The following is a 16,840-nucleotide window of genomic DNA, read 5'->3' as shown; positions in this document are numbered from 1 at the left end:
TGGCGGAGGGGATGCTCAGGGGGAACTTAAGTGCATAGGAGGGAACCATGCTTTTTTCAGTGGCCAGTGACAGGACCAGAGGGGATGGGCACGCACTGAAACACAGGAGTTTGTCTCTGAATATTGGGAAACACTTTCACTGTGAGGAGGAATATATATATCCAAATATAAATACATGCCATTTCAGGCACACCATTCTGATTGGGATTTTCTCTTAATCATTGTAAAGAGTCCAAAAGGAGAACTTGATCAATTGAAAAATCATGGTCAGGAGCAAGTTATGGGCTCTGTAAATGTTCCAACCAATGGCAAAACCCTTCTGAATACAAAGTCACAGCTCCTGCAATGCTCACAAGAAACAGGAGTAATAGTAGTGCTGATTACTCATCCTAAAATCTTAGAAGTTTCCATCTGCGCCATCTATCTGAAAGAATTTGTCACCCAGTTACACGGCAAAAATTGGAGTATCTGCTCTGAGTTCAGCTGAGTTTTGTATTCATGTAACTGAAATCTCAAAATTACCTCAACAATAAACACAGGTTGATAGAAAGGTGGGAAAAGCAAGTTTCTGTTCTCTAGTTCACACAAGTAAAGTGCTGCTTGTTGTAATTTTTCTAATATACAAATAAACTCTCCAATCAGTAAAATTTGTCCACTGAATATTTCCTTTGGTTCAGTATTTTTATCAGTCACAGAAGATAAAACCATGACTCAGAAAGCACTGATCATCCATGACTCTTTAAATCAAATTGTTCTGAAATTGTCTATACCAAACCATACAAGGAAAATCTGGATCAGTCAGGCGATAAGCTTTTATTTATAACCTCATTTATTTGTTTACAGTCCTGAATAAAAAATAGTTATCTCCAGAGTGTGAAAAGCCAGTGCTATTTCCAGAGCAGACTGAAAAAGTGATCTTGAATCTAATGGACCCTTTAACGAAAATCTTTTCTTATGAAAAAAACAAAACAAACAAAACAAACAAACAAACAAAACACACACCCCAAAAAAAACCAAAGAGGAAATATCTCTCTTGATATAAGTTTGTACTTAACCTCCAGATAATCCTGAGTGACAGTTTAATAGATTTATGGATCAATCATATATCACTATCTGGTTTGAGTATGGGCTTGTTTTCAGAAGGAAAAAATTTGCATAATCAGTTTGACAGAAGATGGAGGTCAAAGAAATTTTGTACTTGTTACTGCCACTTGTAAAGGTATGATATTCTTCATAGTAAAGGATATTCTTCATAGTAAAGGATATTCTTCATAGTGAAGAGGGAACAATCTTTCTCAATCCAGCCCTTGATTTAATTGACTGGTGGTCCTTGAATCTTTGATTCAGGGAATTAATGAGAATTCATCTTGTCTGAACAAGACTTTCTAATGTGAAGTTGACCTGGTTGTGACACGTGTTGGCTAAAAGGAGCTGACAAAAGCCAAATAAGCTGCACAGGTGATATGGTAGTTCCTGACACCAAGTTTGGTTGTAGTAAAAATTTGTGCAGAGCTTTTAGACCTAAGTAAGATTTCTAAGGTTATTACTCTTTTGCTTTGCACAATTGCAGGGTAGAATTGTACAAGCAGAGGGAAATCAAAAGTCTTTTTTTAGCGCACTGGAGTTTTCAGTGATCCCTGACAGTTACATCTTGTGGTCACCACTAGGAATTCTCCCACTGCCATTGGTGCGTATTTCCTCTTTAAATCTACAAATATAATATTATTATAAAAGGGGAAGAGCATAGGAAGAATTTTACATTGTAATTATCTTTTTATTCTGTGAAGAGTAATTTTCCAAAGTTTTGGCCTTCAAAGAAACTAAAAATAACCCTCTTAGATGTGGTCATGGTGGACAACAGCTGGCAGTGGTTGCAGAAAGAGTAATAGCATCCTTGTGTAAATACAAAACAATATAATCTTTAATTTCATAATTACATACTATTTTTCTTTGTCTCATTCAGTGTTCAATGCTCAGTTAATGAACCCCTATTGCAATAATTTGTTTAATCATCTTCATTCAGTTGGGCCTGGGGCATATTTTCTGCACTACTCTGTTATATACTGAATTATTGATTTCCTAACAACTTCTTCCTTAAAATTCATTGCTGAAGTATGTAAATGAAGGTATTATAAATTAGAAAAAATATATGAGAAATATTAATTAATTTATCTTCACAACTCCTGACATACTTCCTCTTTTACATGCAGACTACATTTACATTGTTCAGCCTAGGAGCAATCACAGGCTCAAATATGACGTTTTTACACTGCTCAATTTAGGAAGCCTGCAGCTGGGATATATTCATATCCCATAGTGCTTTGTCTTGTTAATTCTTTCTGTTGAAAAGTCTCCACTGGCTTGCCTGTTTTCCATGAACTATTGCTGCAAGACATTCTGGGATGTACAGGACCAGCTTCCATGGTGGTTAGACCTATTATCATATTGGTACATCTACACAGCTGTTAGTGGCGTAATTTGACTTAGCAAAAAGGATAACTTTTGGACACTTCACACTATCTTTATAGTATCTTGGAGCCCCTGGTGGTCTAGTGGTAAAGGCGCCGCGCTATCACCGCGGAGACCCGGGTTCGATTCCCGGTCAGGGCAACTCCCGGGCAGGTGGGGCTCGTTAGCCTTAAAGGCAACCCACCTACGTCCTAAGGACCTCGCTGCCACCGTCCAAGCTCGCTTGGCCCCGGCAGATGAACCTTAGGATTAAAGGGTGGGCTCAGTTCCGCGCACACTGTGTCTCACCTAAAAAATCCAATGCGCAGGCTGGAAGGTGGAAAGACCTTCCCCGGATCTTCGCTCGCGAAGACTGGCCATTATTATTTATTATTTTATTATTATAGTATCTTATATCATCAGAGCGTTGTATTACTGGCATCAGCTGCTGCAAGCACTCAGACCCTCTTGCAAATTACAGACCCTGAGCTTAAATGAGAAGCCTGCAAAATTAAAGGCACACAGGTTCTGGCCACCTGTGAAAAAGTTTAACTCAAATGTAATGTCAGATATCACAAATTAAAATCTAGACTAAGGGGGAAAAGTATCTAGAACAATTCTCACACATCTAAGTCCATATATATAAACACTAAGTGTATATGTATAAATACTTTTTGTATTTTCTGCAATTCCTGCCAGATTGAATGCCTTCAATTCACCTGGCAAGAGGGTGAATTAAAATGTCTTGAGGTGAGGCCAGTTATTATTTTTGTGAGATAGTTTGCTATCAAAAATACCTACTCAGAAACTTCAATAAGCAACAAACATATCAGCCTAAATTAGAGTCTTAGATATGTAACTTCTATCATTTCCTAAATATCTAAGTCATTTCTGTAAATGCACTCTTTAGAAGTGAGTGAAACTGTACATATTGTTTCAGTACCATCTTTAATATCTTCAGAAAGCCCCCAAAACCATACAGAGAGTAGCGTAAAATATCTTAAGTATATAAATGGATTTTTTTACCATTTAAAGTCAAGTTATCTACTTTGTTATTGACAATGAGAGCGTAATAGAGAAAGATAGATCATATCAGGAGGCCAACCTCCCTTGATATGATGAAGTAGAAGATCTTTATTATTTCTCACACTTATCATTTAAGTTGTCTGCACATGCTAGTTTTGTAAAGGATTGGTTTCATCTGCAATTTTTAATTTCTTTTTTAATTTCTTTTTGAACCAGTATCTGGAAACATTTGCACTTACAGTAAGCAGTACAAGCGAAGTGAGTTTGAGAAGCTGTGGACCTCTTGGGAGGACTTATATATTGGATCTGTATCTGATAAACAGATGGTCTGTATCATAAGCTCCACAGGCTCCAAGTTCCTTGGAAGTGCTACCACACACCTACACAGACTATGTAGAATGATTTCTGCACTTGCACAGTAGTTTATCTATTCCAAGTAGATCAACTCTCTTGCACATCTGCAAACCACCTGTGAAGCACATGGACAACAGATCTGATGTGCCTCTTGAGGCAATGGGTCTGGTAACCATAGCTTCATTATGAAAGACTTTCTTTTTAGAATATGTAACCTCCTGGTCTCCTCTCTCCCTCTAGCATAATACTTCTGATAATTAAATACTTAAGTACATATTTTTTCTTGCTATGGTAATGATCCAAAACTGATAGATACTTGTTTTATATTAATAGATATACAACTTCTCTAAAGAATTCTGCAACTAGGGCTGAATTTTTTTGTAATGCATGGCACAGCTTTCCAAAATGCAAAACTTTTGCCAGAACTTCTGTTTTGATGTTGATTTTGTTTAAGACAAATATAATTTAAACACCTAATGTTAGTTTACCTAATTGAATCCTTTTGCTTTTCCGATAAGTTATTTTCTTCCTTTTCTATTATCCCATGCATGGTATTATGAAGACTGTGTAGTTTTAAATTATAAGTAGTAACTTTTTCTTAAATTACACTCATTATAGGTAGCATATTAGCAAAATTACTGACAGTAGGAAAAATATTGGAATGAATGAAATGAAATTACTGGGTCGTTAAATCAATATTTCTAAAACATCCACTCAGTCACCTGATGGGTCAGATGCTGAGCTATGTTCTCTGTCTCTGACTACTAATTATTTTACAGGCAAAAATTATGATAATTTCTTCCTGTTTTGTGAATTGAAATATAATCCGTATATGTCCTGGAGATGACTCTCTCTGTTATTAGTCCAGTATGACTTTACTATCAGACATACAGAGTGCCTTTTCACTCTTTCTGAGATGGTAGGCAGGAAAACAGAAGTTCACTTCTCTCCAAGCATGCATAGTTTTGCTTCCATCTGCTCAAAAAGCAAAAAAATGTGTGTTTGTCATTACTGAAACTACAACTGCCAACCTTTTTGACCTTCTAAGATACATTTCAACATTTTTTTTCTGTGGAGGGCCACTGTACATTCCACAAATGTACATTCCACAAAGACAAAAGACTATGCTTGTTTGCACAGAGTTTGTGTGGAAGTAGAGGACGATATCAGAGCACTTTGTGAACTGTCTAGAAACAGGAACTACTCTACTGGGATATGGATTTTATCTGAGTGAACAGCAGAGTCTTAATATGCTGATGTTTATGTGTCTTAAGGCTCCTGGACTTGCTCTTGCCCCATTGAGTGTGTTGATCTTTAGATTACTTTGCATGGACCTCTGATCTTACAGTTTTTCTTATGTTGACTATAGAATGTTCCTCTCAATTTATTGAAAGTGTCTCAAATCCAACATCTGGTGGAAATCAGAGGAGAGGAGGAATAGTATAACTAGATCCTGAAAGCTTGTGTATATTACTTTCATCCTGTTAATATAATGAAAGCTCTTATCTTCAAACTTTTGTCATAGATTTATACCTAATATGTACAGTCAAGCTTCCAGAGTGATAAATTATGAAAAAAACATAGCTCATAAATTGAGCGTTCCTGCAAAGCTGCTAACAAATAGGAAGTCAGACTATTCCAAATTAAACCACACTTGCTATTTTGTGATTGTATTGGCTATTACTTTAAAGTGAAACTAATTATAGTAGACAATTTCTCACATTATTACCTTTATTTTCTATGAATTAAAAAAAAATGTTAAAATATAGCCTATGAAGTTTGAACTTGCAAAAGGATGATTTGAACACCGTCTTTTTTGGGAAAAAAAAAAAAACAAGCAAACAAACAAACAAAACAAACACTCAACCTAAGATTCATTGTAGTTTTACATTCTTAATTTTTACATGTCTCCACTTGGGTTTGTAATTTTTCTTCTTTTTGTTTTTCTTTTCTAATTTTTTTCTTTTTCTTTTATTTTTTTTATTTATATCTTTATATTATTTTGGTTTTTTAAGACAAGCTCAGCAAGAAAGCTTCATTATTAAGCATTTCATTACCTCGACCTTTTTACTATAAAGATTTGGACACCAATCTCCTACAAATGGGTTAGAAGTAGATAAATCACTCTCCTTGGCACTTCCCATTGTTTACCAGCTTGGTTAGCCAGCTTCTGCAGATGCCCTTCCTGACATCGAAACCCAGGAGCCTGCTGGGAAGAAAAAAGTGCCAGATTTCTCCTGATGCCCAGGAAAGCTTTGTTTGATGTAGGAGAACGCTGTGTGCTTTGATAAATGCCACTGTGCCAAATCAGCATGGTGGGCAGTTTAACTTTGTGACCTGCTTGAAGTTGATGGTTTCCCTCATAGACTGTCTTTGTCATAGCCTATAGCATAGACTGTCAAAACTACTAAACTAAAAGAGAGCACTATTTATTTTACTCTTAAGTCATCTTTTCTCTGTGAAGATCTCAGGTGTCTTGGCATTCTCCTGGACAATTTCATATGCTTTATTTTTTCCATCAGCTGTGTGCAGGGCTTTTTTTTGTTCAAGGGAGTGCATTCTTTGCACAGCCCCATTCTGTCGCCCTGACATTTCACATGTTCCTTGAGTGTCTGGAGCTATTTTCTAGAAACAATTCAGAACAATTTTGTAGTCTTCTGGAGTTGCAACATTGCTACTGTTAGAGCTACTATATTTGGAGACATGGCAGTTTTTGGTTTTGGGGAATTGTTTTCAAACAGTATTATTCACATTAAAATAAAAGCAAAATGCCATCTATCTACCTGCATTTAAAGGAGAAACCAAAGCCACTCCTCCAAAAAAAACCCCAAACTAAAAAAAAAAATAAAAAAAAATATTAAAAAAAAAAAATCCAAACCCATCCCTGTTTTACTTCTACAGATACAAATTTTAAGGACTACTTTTAGAGAGCTTTAAATTGTCATGTCTGTGAAAAATAGAGGAATCGGTTTTATTCCAAGCAAATTAAAATAAACAGAGGGTACTAATAAAAGAACTAATTCTGTATATTTACTAACTTATAGGCATACCGTGGAGGCTGTAAGGTGAAGGGTCCTGTTTGGACCTACCACCAGGGAATCTTTCGTGGCCGGGAACAGGGAACAAATTATAAATAAAATGTATTCCTCTCTGCCATGTAGATACACAGAGAGACCCCCCCTATGCCTTGCAACATGGGGATGATGCAAGACCACCCGGCAGGAGCCCAGGGGAGATATATTGCAACCAGCCAAAAGGTAACACCCACTTCCAAAGCAGAGAAATTACCTTTTAAGGCAACCAACTGACAGTAAATGAATATTTAACAACTCATATCGAAGGGTACAAAAAAGGCCGGTTTTCAAACAGCAGTGTGCTCTCTGTATGATTCAGAGGTGCACCCAGCGCTAGAAATGGGTACCCAGCTCTGCCATAAAAATCTCTTGCTATATTTCTTTGTCCTGCAGGTATTTTTGCCATCTTCAAAATTCAAGAGAAGAATTAACTTATACAATGTCTAGGTTTCTAAGCTGAAAGCCATCTCTAACAGGGTATGCACAATCAAATCCTCACCTGAGGATGAGGACAACAATCCCTAGGACGACAATCCCTAGGATAACAACATGCTATTTTTTCTGAGACAAAGGAGTTCACAGAAGGCTGTGGTTAGTTAAATATCTTTTTGTCCCTTCCATCTCAGTCCCTAATGTATTCTGAATCCTCTCTCACTAGCAGAAGCAGATGGGGTATTCAGGGGTAAACATTTTTACACTAACTATTGCTCTGTGTTTCCATGGGCACTGGTAGAACAAGCCTTTTGCTGCTCTCAGGAGCCTTCTGACTCAAGTAGCTGCCCACTTTCTAGTGCCTAAGGCCAGCCCTAAGACATCCTGTTTCCCTCAGTCAGACACTGTTTGTAGAGTGGACTGTGATAAATCAAACAGTGCACTGCGATCATCTGAGCTGAGAAGATATAAAAAAAATGCTTGAAGCAGTGTGTTCTGATCACTGTCAGTATCTGTAGCAGTGGATGATCAGTCTGAAACTGCCTGATTCTTCATTAAAAGGGAACATAGTTTTATATTTTTATTATTTCATTATCAAAGACAGAAAATCTTTTTCAAGATCAATGAAAGCATGTTTATATTAAAATAAGAACCTTTTCATGTATTGATTTGGGGGTTCCTTGCCCCATATCAGAGAACACAGAATTAAATTTATTAAAAGATATGAGGGTTGTAAATAGACTGGGTTAGATAGCTAGAGTAGAGACTATCCTGTTTTCAGCATTTTCAGGCACTGGGCCTGCAAGCACTGTCTAAGATTGCCACAAAGCGTTGTTTACGACCTCTGTGCTTACATGAGTTCAACAACAAAACATTTCTTCTGTATTCATTGCAAGTGCATAATCTCATAATCTGTATGTCCCTTATAAAATTAAAAAGTAAAATTAAAAAGATGAATTACTTAACATATCTTAGATATATTTTTGTCTTGGCAATCTTCATCTCATAGGCATTATGTCATAATTCTTTCCTAGCACAAGGATGGAGGGAGCTAATGTATAAATTTTTCAATCCTTTTAAAAATAATTTATTTTGGAAAAAACAAGATGACAATTAAAACCAGCAGAAAATATCAGAAGAAAGAATGAAAAAACTTTTTACTACCTGCTCCTACACACAGTGTAATTTAATGTATGATGTAAGACAAAGTGTTATCGCCCCAATGTTGCGAAGTCTGTATGGAAAGAGAAGGAATTCTGAAATCCAGAAAGAATCTTGTCAAAATTTAAAACTATAAAATCAATCTGCAAGGCAGATATAGTCCTTTAAATCCACAGTATAATGTAATTTGATTTCATGGAAGGAAAATGACAGACATCAATGCTCTGCCATGATTCAAGAGCACTTTTATTTGTAGTAGATCTAGTGGTCTGACTAAAGTGTATCCACATCTTTATTCAGGTACATACTGTGCCTATCTGTGCACTGGAATTTACATATGATATAAAATACATAGCATTCATATACTAGTCCAGTAAATAACAACCTTTTAACCTCTCATAAACTATGACCAATGGTCTAATACTTCTGTTATTGATCTTGTGTCATCTGAAGGTATATGTCGATGTGCACAGGTATGTGCACCCAACAGATACTCACCAGTGAATCCTGTGAGGAAAATTCAAAATTCTGTGGTACCAACAACATTTTAATAAATTCCATATGTAGCTGTATCTGTGTGCTACCCTTAGAGGGCTCCATCATGCAGGTGAAAACTCCCAGAATACAAAGCAAGTAGTTTCACATGCTGTAATGATCCTCCAGAAACCAAGGAGTCCCAGCACTTGAGCACTTTCTGCTCATTCCACAGCGGGGCACTGGTGCAGCCTCCAATACTCAATATTTTCTGAGATATTCTTCGCATTGCCTGGGTCTTTAAAGCAAGGTACTTTATCAAGCAAAGAGTAACTTCAGCCAAGCATGTGAAATTGTTCACAGGGAATAGAAGTCTGATTAATATTCACACCACAAATCCTGGTATATCAGAATTACATTTAACCATAAAGAAACTAAGTTCTTTATAATGAGAAAATACAAAGAAGGGAACCCAAATAGTTTTAACTCTAGCTCTACTTCTTAGAAGAAGATTAATCTTTGAAAGAAAGAGTTCTTGGAAATATAGAATCATTGTAATGAGAGTCATAGTCAAATGCCATTTAATGTTTCCCATCTGGTATATCATTATGACAAGAAGAACTGCTATGTGAGGTGATGATATGAAACAAATTAACATGTGTGGAAGATTGCACAGATAGGCTCAGGCACAATGCAAATAGGGGAGTAAAGAGAAAAAGGTGGAAAAGAAACAGAGCATACCATCATTTGCTCTCTCATCTAACCCAGAGAGTGCAACATACTGTGATCTTGTGTAGCAATGCAGGATTCAGGTCAAGATTTTACATTTCTTTATTTGTTCTTACCTTTTATATATGTATAGAGAGAGAATAGGCAGAAAAATATATGTCTGTGTAAAGAGGAACAACTTTGAAATTTCCCCTTTATTATTATCAAAACAGTGAGATACCTTCAGCAGGTTTTCTTGTTTTACAGTTTTTTGACCCATGCATATTACTACTATTTATTCACCTTACAGAGCTTCTTGTAACAAGGGATGCTATGTACCTACTGCTAGTATGTGGGCTAACAGCCTGATTTGAATGTATTTTCCTATAGCTTAGTGTTCAGTTCTCTTAGATAAGAACCTTCTGAAAACTTGTTTCAGACATTGAGTACTAAAAAAGCTCTTTACTGCATAGGTGGCAGACTATACCTCTCAGGTGAACAGTCTTTCTCAAGAGTTCTCTAAAATTAAAGAAAAGCTGTCTATTGTGTTATAGAGCTTCAGTAGGTGGGTGAGACAAAGATGGGATCCAGGACATCTTATTTGGGAAAATCTTTTTTTCCTACCATTGGTTTCTTTGTCTTGCACTGTTGCAGCTTTTTATTACCAGTGACTAACATTTTTAATTTTTGGCTAAAAGCACAATAGGGGTTTTTTGGGGCGGTTGCATTGCTTGGCAGAGAAGATAACCAAAGTATTTACACATTGTTCTTGTCTTAAATTTCTGATAGTTGCAAAAATCAAAATTATTCAGGGTATAATAACTGGATGAAGTTTGTTTTCATACACATTATGATTACAATAGCATGTGATATGCAATTGCATACAATAACCTCATACATAAAAACCAACAACTTTACAGACAGCAAAATTACCCCCTTCTGGGTCAGTTATATCCACAGGGAATGGCTTATCTGACAGGCACAGTAATATGTTAACAGTCTCTTTGCAGGAAAAAATACCTTTCAACAGTTTTTTCTGTAAGTGGCCATTCTAATGTAACTGCTGTTGATCACTACGTCACATTATCCCTGAGTGATTACTCAGTAAATTTTAGACACCACAGCTGTTACCTTCAGCTTTGCTATTTGCATACAAAGCATAGTTGATGAATAGAGGTAAACTATCTAAGAAGAAAAACTAGCTGTACTATCAGCTATTTCTTTTTTCAGCATCACATGCAGAGACATACTGGCTTGGGCGTTCTCTAGACAGCGAGACTCTTATGCAGTACTTATGAAGATTTTGCAGACAAAGCCACCTAAAGGAAAAAAATACATTTGCTTTCAGAAGGCACTTAGTAAAACATTGATTATTCTCAAAGATTCATTCCAGTATTTGATCTGAATACCACTGATTCATAGCCTTTTATCTGGGTGGAAATATATATTTGTGATTTAATACAGTAGATGGGATATGGAGTCAAGAAGATACAATAATAAAGGAAACATGAAGGACAACTATTAACTTGTTCAGATACTGGTTTCAGAAAATAGGTAAAGGGCTACTAGGTATCACACTTGAGGAGACTGTGAGATTCAGAACATATTAGGTCAACTGTGTTGTGTGTAAGTGATTTAGAATTCAAAATGTCAAAGTACAGAAACCTTGTGGTTTTTAAAGAGTGGTGCCACAGTAAATTTACCTCCTATTATTTCCATATTATATCCTCTAGGCCTTAGCAATGACTACAGAAAGCAATTCCAGATGAGTAATGCTTGTGAAAACACGCATATGCAGCTGCTGCTGGCAGCAACAGCCTTATACCTGTCCAGTTAAACTACAGTGACACATACCCAGTACTTCAACACGATATTAAATTGTTTATGTCTCTAACAAATGTCAAAAAATGAACACTATCAGGTTGAAACACTGGACTTTGTTTTTGTAAAGACCAGATACGACAAACATCACCAAGATCCCATTAAGCACCACTATCAAATAAAGAGTTGCACTTAATCTTGTCCACAGACAGAGCAGACAAATGTAGCTCTCAAGGTGCACAATGTGCTGCTGCTGCCCCCTTAAGATAAGTAAACATAAATAATTATATGTGTTGTAGTTTCCCTACATTTTCTGATAGTTCTTTCTCTACAAGCTATTAAACAGCTATTATAATAAGAGGTTTGCCTAGTGTAAGCTGATGCAACAGTAAATCCAGTCTATTACAAAACCTATGAAAAAGTGAGGTTTAGTTTAAGGATCTCAGATTTTTTTTTTTTAATTTGTATTGGAAGCTTTAAGACAGCAAGGCATAAAGTGTAAAAACAAAGATATAGTTAACACTTTTAAAACTTAAAGAATAGCTATTAGCAGAGAGAAAAAAGGTTCAGTCCCTACCCATGCACTTTAGAATGACATACAGCTCAGTAACCTTGATGGGCCATAAGGTGATTATGTGAAAACTGTAGCAAGGATGAGTTATTATCACTTTCCATTCCTTTAACCTTTGTCAAGAGACCTGATTAATGTTTGGTCATTTGCTCCTTTCTTTAAATTTTGTCTAAGACTCAGATATTAGAATTTTAATGGCTGCTGATAGATGTCCTTTGAAACTGAATTGCATAGAGTAGTATTTTGACCTAGACTGATGTTCTCCATTTTCACTTGGCTGTTCACCTCTGCATCTTTGAATTGACTTCATTCAGACACAGTAGAGAAAGCAGAAAAGTTAACTCTGTGTGTATAAAAGGATGAGGTTTTTTCCTGTTGCTTACTATTCAGGAACTTAATATCACAAGGCCACAGAGGCACAGTGGGGTCTAAATAACTGCAATTACTGAGCATATAAAAACTGTAAGGCCTACTACTTTCAGCAATTTCTGGTGAGTTTTAAAATGTAGAACAAAGCAGAGAATCCTATAATCAATTACATTGGAAAAGATCTCTAAGGTCATCAAGTCCAGTCATTAACCCAGCACTGCCAAGACATCCTTTAAATACCTCCAATGCATGGTCCAATTGAAAAAGGAATATAGCCAATTAAAAAACACTACCTTGTTGTAGGGTAGCATGGTACTAACCTTCCATGTTTAAAGATATTTCCAGATGTAAGTCCTTAACTATGCATGCAGGTGTCACACTAAGAAAGACAGTCTTTCCTTGATCATGAAAACATTCAAGGACTAATGTACACTTTAGTGGGGGCAGAGAATAAAAGATCATATGCTTTCATAAATGAAAGAAAGACATAGTGTGGTATAGCCCCAACATCCTCACATAAAAAGATTCTGCTTAGGAAGAACTAACACTGGCAATTACACCTATTTATTTTTGTCAGGTACATGTCAGGTACACTGTAAATTCAGACAGTAAAGGGAAAACTGATTGTCCCCCTAAAACTTTTTAAAATAATTGAAATACTGTAGTTTCTTTTCCTACTCTGTGGCAAAAATACAGGACTTCTGGAGAGCTTTTTCTTAGAACTAAAAAGTCATAAAACATCTGATTAAACATTTCCCAGCTTCTTGTTCAAAGAAGAAAAATAGATGAATTCTACTGTGTGTTTACTGGACACGAGCAAATACAGGAAAATGCCTCTGAATAATATCTAAGATTCAAAAGAATTGCCACTATTAGAATGGCTACATCAGCACTAATGTTTTCTGGAAAACTAACTGCAGTGATGACCTGAAAAAGCTATGAAAGACACCTGAAAGCTTACCTCTGTTTCTCCATATAACTTGCTTGTATAAAAAAAGTATATGTAGTCTCCATTCCATCTTTATGCAACAATCTTTAGGTCATCACCAAAACAGTACTATTGCTGAGATTATTTAAAACTGCTAATTTAAGACCAAACACAAACATGCATCTTGTTTGCTTATTTAGTATAAAATATATTGTTGTTTCTTTATTTAATACTCCTTCTCTCAACATTCAGTGTATCTGTTAGAGGCAATCATAATTCCAAATACAAACCCTCTGGTTAGAGTGGAATCCTTCACATGATGAGATATTTTAAATTTTTTTGCTGGAGTAAGATCACAGCACATAAACTAGCTCTTGAGGACACCAAGTGTGTAACAGTACTATAGTATGAAAATTTTGTTACAAGACTGTGTAAAATCTTGATTTAGAAAATATAAACATTTCCAATGACACTTTAGAGAATTTTACAACACAGCTTTAAAGAAAAAAAAAGTGGAGAAAAGGTGAAAAAAAGGATGTACAGTTTGTTCAGAAACATTTATGGATTTCTGACTTTTGGCTGGGTGATACAGAAGAAGATGCCATGTCGGAGGCAGAGCATCCTAAGTGCCTGTCACTAAGCAGCACTCAGAATGGCTGCTGCATTGTCATAAGTGAAGTCCTTTCTGCAACACAGTACTTCAAGTCAAAAGAAATCCAATATGTTTTATTTTGCTTTTGTCAGAGAGTACATACTGGTCTTAAAAGAAAACAAAACCACATTTTGAAGACTGTTTAAAATAGTTTTCTTTTGGTTTTCACATCATGCTTTTTATCTTCCTTTCATTGTTAATGTTCATTTGGGTTTGGTGTGTTTCTTTCTGCTTGTCCAGTTGAGGTACCTGAGCTTCATTTTGTCCTTTTCTGCATATTCATAAAATCCTGTACATTCTGAGAAGGTTTATCTATCATAGTGGAGAATTCAACTGTCTTTGAGTTTACCTTTTGGGCTAGGCACATTTTCAACCTTTTCATGATATTCTATAGCCCTATGTTTGACAGTTTTATCCAAATCCCTTTCTAAAATATTACCTATAGTTTCCCTCATGCTCCTAGTACTAATTGATGCAGAAAACTCTCATAAGAAGCTTCTTTTAAAAACTATGCAAACCTTTCATATTCTGATATTTAAATTTCATAAAAAGGAATACAGTCTACATTATGTTCTGCTGGTGAAATTTCAGCCTTTCAGCTATTACAAGTCTCTTCTGATTTTAACATATTTTAACAAAGCATTGATTTTATCATGATGCATTGGTTAGGCAAAATTTTTTATATGTGAGTGCTTAAAACCACTAGTTCAATATTAACCACAAAGTAAAAGCTTTATTATATCAGAATCTTGCTCAGACTATAAATCAGATTTCTGCAACTGTGCAACATAAATAATTGCTTTCAACACATCCAGCTGGCACAGCTTCATGGCATGTGTACCTTATCAGTGTATGGTCAAAGTATAGGACAAAGTAATTTTATTACATCATTGGGATTCTGATCTTCTTCCCTTTATTGTAAATAAATTGAACTTAACCAAACAACTGTAGCATAAAACTGAACCATGTTTTATGGATCAGAATCAGGCTTACTTCCACAGCAGGATGACACTATCCTTTGCAGACTGTTTCATATCATTTGCTTCAAAGACTTTGGCTAGTCATTTCTCATGTGCTCTCTGGTCTTGCACTTCAGTGTGATCTTCCTTCTTCCCTTAACCTGTCATATTAGATATTTTTTCCTATTTATCTGTACAATGGAAAATCAGCTAGACTATATGGTGTGACTATTTCTTAATAGGGAAAAATAAATCAGTGCCCTCCTGGCTTTTGAACTCACACAAGTGGAGAAATCCAACTTACTGTATTTAAAATGTCACACAAACTCATTTCCTGACTTATTGTAATGCTTATGGTCTATTACTAACCTCAGACAAAAGAAGGCTTTCCTTCTAGTGCTTGATTTTGTGTCTATCGTTTAATTTGGGGGGTTAAATTTAATATTCATCTTCATTATGCATACAGAAGTACAGAAGTCCTCAGCTGTCATACGAAATCAAATTTTGTGAGTACACTGAAGCTTTGTATGTGTCACAGACTTTTATCTAGCCAAAATATTGCAGTGCTAGATATTGATTTTGATATTTAATTTGTAAAGTGTGTTTTAGCCTGGATATCCTATTTGCTGATGCAAGTAATTCTTGGTAGAATTTAGATAATTTGACATGGAAGTATTGTATTAATTTGGAAAAACATCTATCTGGATGTCAAATAAGCAAATGTGTACATCAACTGTTTAGACTGATAACTTTAAGGAAAGGGATAATTTGCATAATTTGTCACAAGTATCTCTAGGTTGATTTTGCATTTGCCTCTGATCAATCTTTCATTGTCATGTTTGCATTTGCAAGCATTTGTTCTACATCCCCTTTTTAGTTGGGCTACTGCTATAAATCTCTGCTATTTCCCAACTGGTTTTACTAAACTCTCTGTGGTTTGATTGGAATTTCTGGTGTCAGGTATGGTAGAGACTGAATGTTTAACACATAGTTTAAATAGCCCTCTAGTGGTCTTATAACAAACAGGAGAAAAAAGAATTGGGGTGATTGAGGTGTCAGGGAGTGGGGGAGTGGGGAGATGAAACTTTCAGTGTTCCTTTGACTAGTAAAATATTTACTTATCAGGTATGTGTACTTCAGCTTTAATTGCATATAGATTAAATACTGTGACTATTTCTTAACAAGAAAAAATAAATCTCTGCCTTCCTGGCTTAGGCGACAGTTTTATTTGACAGAAATGGCTGAAGAATGACTTGAAGCCATAAGTATCTGTCCATTTATATGGTTGCATTATTAATTTATTTCTTTGCATAGTTTTGGTCCATTCTAGCTTGTATTTTTGAAAAGACGGACAATACAAAGCAAGGAGGAGCAGTTGGTAGATAATTTGTTTATACTGTAATTCAGAGGGACCATGAAAGGTTGGAGAAATGGGCTAGCAGGAAACTCATGAAATTCAACAAGGGGAAGTGGTAAGTTATACCTGAGGTGGAACAACCCCAGGCACCAGAAAACACTGAGGGGTGACTTGTTCTTTGTAGGGTTGCAAAGAAAGCATTGGGAGTCCTGGCAGGCAAAAAGTTGACCACGAGGCAGCAAAGTGGTGTCGTGACAAAAGCAGCCAGTAGTGAGCTGTCAGAGCATTACCAGCAGTGTTAGGGAAGTCACCAGTGTGAGGGAAGTCATCCTTCCTCTCTAGGCAGCAGGGAAAGTGCTGCATGTTTGGAGTTCTGCATCCATTTGTAGGGTCCCCCAGGACAAGTGAGCAATTCCCGAAAAGGCCATGAAGCTGATTATTGAATAGGAGCATATCTCATAAGGGAAGTCTTAGAGAGTTGGTACTTTCTGGCCTGGAAAGGGAAG

The 16,840-nt window shown here is 36.1% G+C and overlaps 1 long non-coding RNA gene and 1 other non-coding gene across 2 annotated transcripts in view; both read left to right on the top strand.

The window, feature by feature from the left end:
• The first annotated feature begins 2,537 nt into the window (after positions 1 to 2,537).
• On the top strand, positions 2,538 to 2,610 carry TRNAD-AUC (transfer RNA aspartic acid (anticodon AUC)). Its single transcript has one exon. It is a non-coding gene; the product is annotated as a tRNA-Asp (tRNA).
• LOC126646834 (uncharacterized) overlaps positions 2,556 to 16,840 on the top strand; it is a 30,115-nt gene continuing 15,830 nt past the window's right edge. The window contains exon 1 of the long non-coding RNA XR_007630412.1: positions 2,556 to 2,622. This is a non-coding gene — a long non-coding RNA (uncharacterized LOC126646834). The remainder of the gene's footprint in view (positions 2,623 to 16,840) is intronic.

Source organism: Myiozetetes cayanensis, unplaced genomic scaffold (assembly GCF_022539395.1).
Source record: "Myiozetetes cayanensis isolate MyiCay16 unplaced genomic scaffold, myiCay2020 scf4, whole genome shotgun sequence".
Classification (NCBI taxonomy): domain Eukaryota; kingdom Metazoa; phylum Chordata; class Aves; order Passeriformes; family Tyrannidae; genus Myiozetetes; species Myiozetetes cayanensis.
Note: the sequence above shows the minus strand (reverse complement) of the source record. Positions and strands in the feature narration are given on the sequence as shown.